Raw genomic sequence first — 7,264 nt, forward strand, 5'->3', positions numbered from 1 at the left:
TAAAAGGTCGGCAGAAGAATTCTCAGCTGAAGGATTAAGTTGAAATAAATAAATAAATAAATAAATAAATAAATAAATAAGGCTAAGTGATTTCTTTCTATGACAGGATTAGGGCTTATTTATCCACACTACATACACCTGCTATTTAAAATCACAATCACATACCTTGGGACCTCTTACCAAGCTTCATTTTTTTTTTTAAACAAATTTTTATTGAGGTTCTTTTCCAAACAAACAAGTATTAATTTTCCATACATAATAAAAAGGAGAATAAATTGTTACAGAGTAAGCTGCCAAAACAAGATAGTTTAGGTACATAATACAGTTAAATGACAAATTACCTATTAGATATAAGCAATAAACTCTGTTCAAACATTACACCTACAGCAAGATATAAGCGGCCATTTGTAGACCGCAAAGATGCTGTAACATAATATAGAGCAGGTAAACAGTGATGTGATAGGGCCACTCATGGACCCCTGATGGAGAACCTCTATTTTATTTTTTTTAAGCTATAATTAGGATATATTGTAATGAAGCTTACAAGAGAATAATTTCAAGAAATAACAAAAGGTAAAGTATTTGAACAATAAAGTAGATTTAGAATATTTGGTACAAGCTAGGTGAAAAGTATGTAGCAATAAATGCAAAGCCTATAGTAAAATCTGTTAAGTATATATAGACATAAATGTTATACGATCAAGCTACGCCGCTATATTAGGAGGAGAGAATAAACATGGAAGTCAGTTATGAAGCAGGGCGTACTTATAAAAGGAATAGTTTGAATGCAGTATAATGTATAGGCAGTTTTATATTATAGTAAAATATGTAGGTGGGTTGCATTAAATTCACTGGTAGTGAAAGTGTGGCATAGGGTAGATAAGCCACATATTTAACTCTCCCAAGAAGGGAAATACATTATGTAGGGAGGGAGGGGGGGAGGAGGTGGTGTGTTGCAAAAGAGGCCTCTGGAAAATTTATAGGAGTACAAGGGAATAGTATATGCTAAGGGTCAAAGTTGAGACAAATAATGGAGTATGAGTCTGGCACATTGGAGTTAGTCCGCTAACATCCTAAAGTAGCAATAAAGTGTAACCTACGGACCACCTGGCAAAAAGGGAACATATTATATGAGGAGGGGTAAGAGCTTAAGTATGCTGGCAATCAATCTTTTAGCCGTTGTTATATAGCACATAAGGTCAGTAAGCTCAATGCTCTTGGGGAGAACATACTGGGGCCTAGTTATCAAGCCGTTAACCTCAAATACGCTGGAATTCCGCAGCGTATTTGTGGCGAGGCTGATTCGCCTTAGTTATCAAAGGCTAGAGACCGGCAAAAGTAGAATTTTGTGACGTAAGCTTTGATCCGCCGGACTCAGTCCGACACAGATCGATTCTTACGTCACTACAGATGTTCCGCACAATCTGACTACTTTTGCTAGTTATAAAAAAACTATCAGGTACGCTCGGCACTTTTCCAGCCCAGCGTACCTGGTTTTCAATCCGCCGCCCTGGATGCGGCGGATCCCATAGGAATCAATGGGAGTCTGACCATAGTGAAAGTACAAGTTCGCTGCTGCCCGACATCCCATTGATTCCTATGGGAGCTATCTACACCTAACACCCTAACATGTACCCCGAGTCTAAACACCCCTAAGCTGTCCCCCCCTACACCACCGCAACTAAATAAAGTTATTACCCCCTAAACCACCGCTCCCGGAGCCCACCGCAAGCTACTCTATACATATTAACCCCTAAACCGCCGCTCCCTGACCCCGCCGCAACTATAATAAATGTATTAACCCCTAAACTGCCGCTCCCGGACACCGCCGCAACCTACATTATACCTAGTAACCCCTATCCTGCCCCCCTATACCGCCGCCCTCTATAATAAAGTTATTAACCCCTATCCTGCTGATCCCGCACCTCGCCGCAACTAAATAAATAGTTTAACCCCTAAACCGCCGCTCCCGGACCCTGCCGCAACCTGTATCAGCCAATCAGATTGAGCTCGCATTCTATTAGCTGATCGGATCAGCCAATAGAATGCAAGCTCAATCTGATTGGCTGATTGGATCAGCCAATCGGATTGAACTTCATTCTGATTGGCTGATTCAATCAGCCAATCAGATTTTTCCTACCTTAATTCCGATTGGCTGATAGAATCCTCTCAGCCAATCGGAATTGAAGGGACGCCATCTTGGATGACGTCCCTTAAAGGAGCCTTCGTCGGTAGTCCGTCGGGAAAGAAGGATGTTCCGCGTCGGCGGGATGAAGATTGAAGATTGAAGACCCCGCTTGGAAGATGATATTGCCGGGATAGAAGACTTCTTCAGCGCCGCTTGGAAGATGACATCGCCCGGATGGAAGACTTCTTCAGCGCTGACTGGAGGATCACTTCATCGGATGGAAGATTTCTTCAGCGCCCCTTGGAGGATAACTTCTGCCCCTCCGGATCTCCTCTTCGGTTCCATCGCTGCTTGGCTGAGTGAAGACGACTCAAGGTAGGATGATCTTCAGGGGATTAGTGTTAGGTTATTTTAAGGGGGGTTTGGGTTAGATTAGGGGTATGTGGGTGGTGGGTTTTAATGTTGGGGGGGTTGTATTTTTCTTTTACAGGCAAAAGAGCTGAATTCTTTGGGGCATGCCCCACGAAAGGCCCTTTTAAGGGCTGGTAAGGTAAAAGAGCTTTGAACTTTTTTAATTTAGAATAGGGTAGGGCATTTTTTTTATTTTGGGGGGCTTTGTTATTTTATTAGGGGGCTTAGATTAGGCGTAAGTAGCTTAAAATTGTTGTAATATTTTTTCAATGTTTGTAACTTATTTTTTTTATTTTTTGTAACTTAGCTTTTTTTATTTTTTGTACTTTAGTTAGTTTATGTAATTGTATTTAATTGTAGTTATTTGTAGTTAATTTATTTAATTAATTTAATGATAGTGTAGTGTTAGGTTTAATTGTAACTTAGGTTAGGATTTATTTTACAGGTAATTTTGTATTTCTTTTAGCTAGGTAGTTATTAAATAGTTAATAACTATTTAATAACTATTCTAACTAGCTAAAATAAATACAAAGTTACCTGTAAAATAAATATAAATCCTAAGATAGCTACAATGTAATTATTAATTATATTGTAGCTATCTTACGGCTAGATTTGGAGTTTTGTCGGTAACGACCCGAAAAACTAACGCCGGCTTTTTTCTGGCCGCACCATAAAAATAACTCTGGTATTAAGAGTCCACATAAAGGCTGCGTTAGGCTCCAAAAAAGGAGCGTAGAGCATTTTTAACGCAGCTTCAACCCTCGATACCAGAGTTGCTTACGCAAGCGGCCAGCCTCAAAAACGTGCTTGTGCACGATTCTCCCATAGGAAACAATGGGGCTGTTTGAGCTGAAAAAAAACCTAACACCTGCAAAAAAGCCGCGTTCAGCTCCTAACGCAGCCCCATTGTTTGCTATGCGGAAACACTTCCTACGTCTGCACCTAACACCCTAACATGTACCCCAAGTCTAAACACCCCTAACCTTACACTTATTAACCCCTAATCTGCCGCCCCCGCTATCGCTGACCCCTGCATATTATTATTAACCCCTAATCTGCCGCTCCGTAAACCGCCGCTACTTAGATTATCCCTATGTACCCCTAATCTGCTGCCCTAACATCGCCGACCCCTATATTATATTTATTAACCCCTAATCTGCCCCCCACAACGTCGCCTCCACCTGCCTACACTTATTAACCCCTAATCTGCCGACCGGACCTGAGCGCTACTATAATAAAGTTATTAACCCCTAATCCGCCTCACTAACCCGATAATAAATAGTATTAACCCCTAATTTGCCCTCCCTAACATCGCCAACACCTAACTTCAATTATTAACCCCTAATCTGCCGACTGGAGCTCACCGCTATTCTAATAAATGTATTAACCCCTAAAGCTAAGTCTATCCCTAACACTAACACCCCCCTAAGTTAAATATAATTTACATCTAACGAAATTAATTAACTCTTATTAAATAAATTATTCCTATTTAAAGATAAATACTTACCTGTAAAATAAATCCTAATATAGCTACAATATAAATTATAATTATATTATAGCTATTTTAGGATTTATATTTATTTTACAGGTAACTTTGTATTTATTTTAACCAGGTACAATAGCTATTAAATAGTTAAGAACTATTTAATAGCTAAAATAGTTAAAATAATTACAAAATTACCTGTAAAATAAATCCTAACCTAAGTTACAATTAAACCTAACACTACACTATCAATAAATTAATTAAATAAACTACCTACAATTACCTACAATTAACCTAACACTACACTATCAATAAATTAATTAAATACAATTCCTACAAATAAATACAATTAAATAAACTAGCTAAAGTACAAAAAATAAAAAAGAACTAAGTTACAAAAAATAGAAAAATATTTACAAACATAATAAAAATATTACAACAATTTTAAACTAATTACACCTACTCTAAGCCCCCTAATAAAATAACAAAGCCCCCCAAAATAAAAAAATGCCCTACCCTATTCTATATTACTAAAGTTCAAAGCTCTTTTACCTTACCAGCCCTGAACAGGGCCCTTTGCGGGGCATGCCCCAAATAATTCAGCTCTTTTGCCTGTAAAAAAAAACATACAATACCCCCCCCCAACATTAAAACCCACCACCCACATACCCCTAATCTAACCCAAACCCCCCTTAAATAAACCTAACACTAAGCCCCTGAAGATCTTCCTACCTTATCTTCACCATACCAGGTTCACCGATCCGTCCTGAAGAGCTCCTCCGATGTCCTGAACCAAGCCCAAGCGGGGGGCTGAAGAGGTCCATGATCCGGCTGAAGTCTTCATCCAAGCGGGAGCTGAAGAGGTCCATGATCCGGATGAAGTCTTCATCCAAGCGGGAGCTGAAGAGGTCCATGATCCGGATGAAGTCTTCTATCAACGGCATCTTCAATCTTCTTTCTTCCGGATCCATCTTGCAGACCTCCGACGCGGAACATCCTCTTCTCCCAACGCCTACTAGCCGAATGACGGTTCCTTTAAGGGACGTCATCCAAGATGGCGTCCCTCGAATTCCGATTGGCTGATAGGATTCTATCAGCCATCGGAATTAAGGTAGGAATATTCTGATTGGCTGATGGAATCAGCCAATCAGAATCAAGTTCAATCCGATTGGCTGATCCAATCAGCCAATCAGATTGAGCTCGCATTCTATTGGCTGTTCCGATCAGCCAATAGAATGCAAGCTCAATCCGATTGGCTGATTGGATCAGCCAATCGGATTAGGGGTTAATAAATGTATTATAGGTGGCGACGGTGTAGGGGGGACAGGATAGGGGTTAATAAATTTAATATAGGTTGCGGCGGGGTCCGGGAGCGGCGGTTTAGGAGTTAAACTATTTATTTAGTTGCGGCGAGGTGCGGGATCAGCAGGATAGGGGTTAATAACTTTATTATAGAGGGCGGCGGTATAGGGGGGGCAGGATAGGGGTTACTAGGTATAATGTAGGTTGCGGCGGTGTCCGGGAGCGGTTAATACATTTATTATAGTTGCGGCGGGGTCTAGGAGCGGCGGTTTAGGGGTTACTAACTTTATTTAGTTGCGGGGGCGCCGGTATAGGGGGTAGAACAGTGTAGTTTTGTGTGGGTGCTTAGTGACAGGCTAGCAAGAAAGCTGTAAAAAAGCCGAAGAGCAGCGAGATCGGATGAGTGATAACTCTCACAGTCCACTGCTCATCGCCCCGTACTTGGTGCGTGACTTTTTGACAGCTTTTTTGATAACTTAGGCAAATTTTTGCAGGTCCGCAGCGGCGATGTGAGGCGAGCTTAGGCAGGCATATTGGGCCGGCAAAGGCAGTAAAAGTAGACGCGTTGATAACTACCCCCCACTGTGTGTAGTGACTAATCCCAAATGTGGTGCCTTTTACAGGATATCTGTAGGTCCAGCCTGAAGGAATCATAAACTGTAGAGGTTGCAAGCATCAAACTTATCCTAAATAGCATATATAAAACTGGATGAAAACATAAATAGCACATAATAAGCAAAGTTACTACACAACTCTAATGAACCTGCTAAGTGTAATACACTCTAAATGTATATAGCAAAGGACTGTTTTAAGGCCTTGGATGGCTGTTCGCCCGCCTAAACTCAGATGGGATAAGCTTCACAAGAGAATCTAGCATGTCATGATTCGAGGGAAGGAGGTGGTGGGTTAAATGCTATAGGATTCCAATAAAGCTAAGATATACTTAAGCTGCTAGAAAAAAAGATGCTGAAAGACACTAACCACCTCTGCTCTTCCTGTCATTCTTGGTAAGTATTGCAGTACAATCAAATAATATTTACTAGCTATACAGATATGCCATATAGATGACAGACAAACACTAAAACATTTTCCATGTAGTTAACAAAATAGTAGCTTCACATCAATAATCTATAATGTCAGCTGAATAGAGGTAATTGAGTAGGTCCATATAGACTTTATACACACTATGCCGATATTACTTTGATGATAATAATAGTTAACATGCTGAGAGGTGCAGGTATTATTTAGATTTCAAGGTTACATCAAGTCCCTAAACACAAGGAGAAAGTAGTGTGAAAAGTAAGGCCACCAACTAGTACCATAGGGTAAGGATGACTAGTATAAAGGGTCTACGGTTACATCAACAATACCACCTATATGGACTGAGAGCAGAAATGTAGTTATATCAGGACCAGGCTAAGTGTGGGTTTGTAGTATACCATTGTACCTTTCCAGACCATATCCCTCGGGTACGGGCCCTATACCCAAAGGTTGGTGTATAAGTTATGATGAAAAGTTAGGTATGTCCTAATAAAAGGTCGCTATTTGATCCTAAACTACAGCCATCACATTGCCTACTTTCTGGCAAGAAAGAGAATTATAAGTATTTTGTCCCTGTCTTTACAATCATCAAATGTGTGAGACAAAGATAAGGTCAGGACATCAAAGCTAATAAGGCATTACAAAAATCTAAACAAAGTGTTGCTAGGTTATGATAGAGCTCAAGGACCATTATAAATCACCACTCAGGGTAATTTGCCTGTCTATCACCAGGGCATTATATCTCAGATGCCAATCAACTATATCTAACAGGAGATAATATGACCCGCCAAAAGAAGAGGGTAACACCACACTCATATATACATGCAGATCAAACAAGCTCATATCTCTTAATAGTGTGAAATATGTCTGCAACACACAGTACAACCTAAGTGTGTTAG

This window comes from Bombina bombina, chromosome 6, assembly GCF_027579735.1.
Source record: "Bombina bombina isolate aBomBom1 chromosome 6, aBomBom1.pri, whole genome shotgun sequence".
Lineage (NCBI taxonomy): Eukaryota > Metazoa > Chordata > Amphibia > Anura > Bombinatoridae > Bombina > Bombina bombina.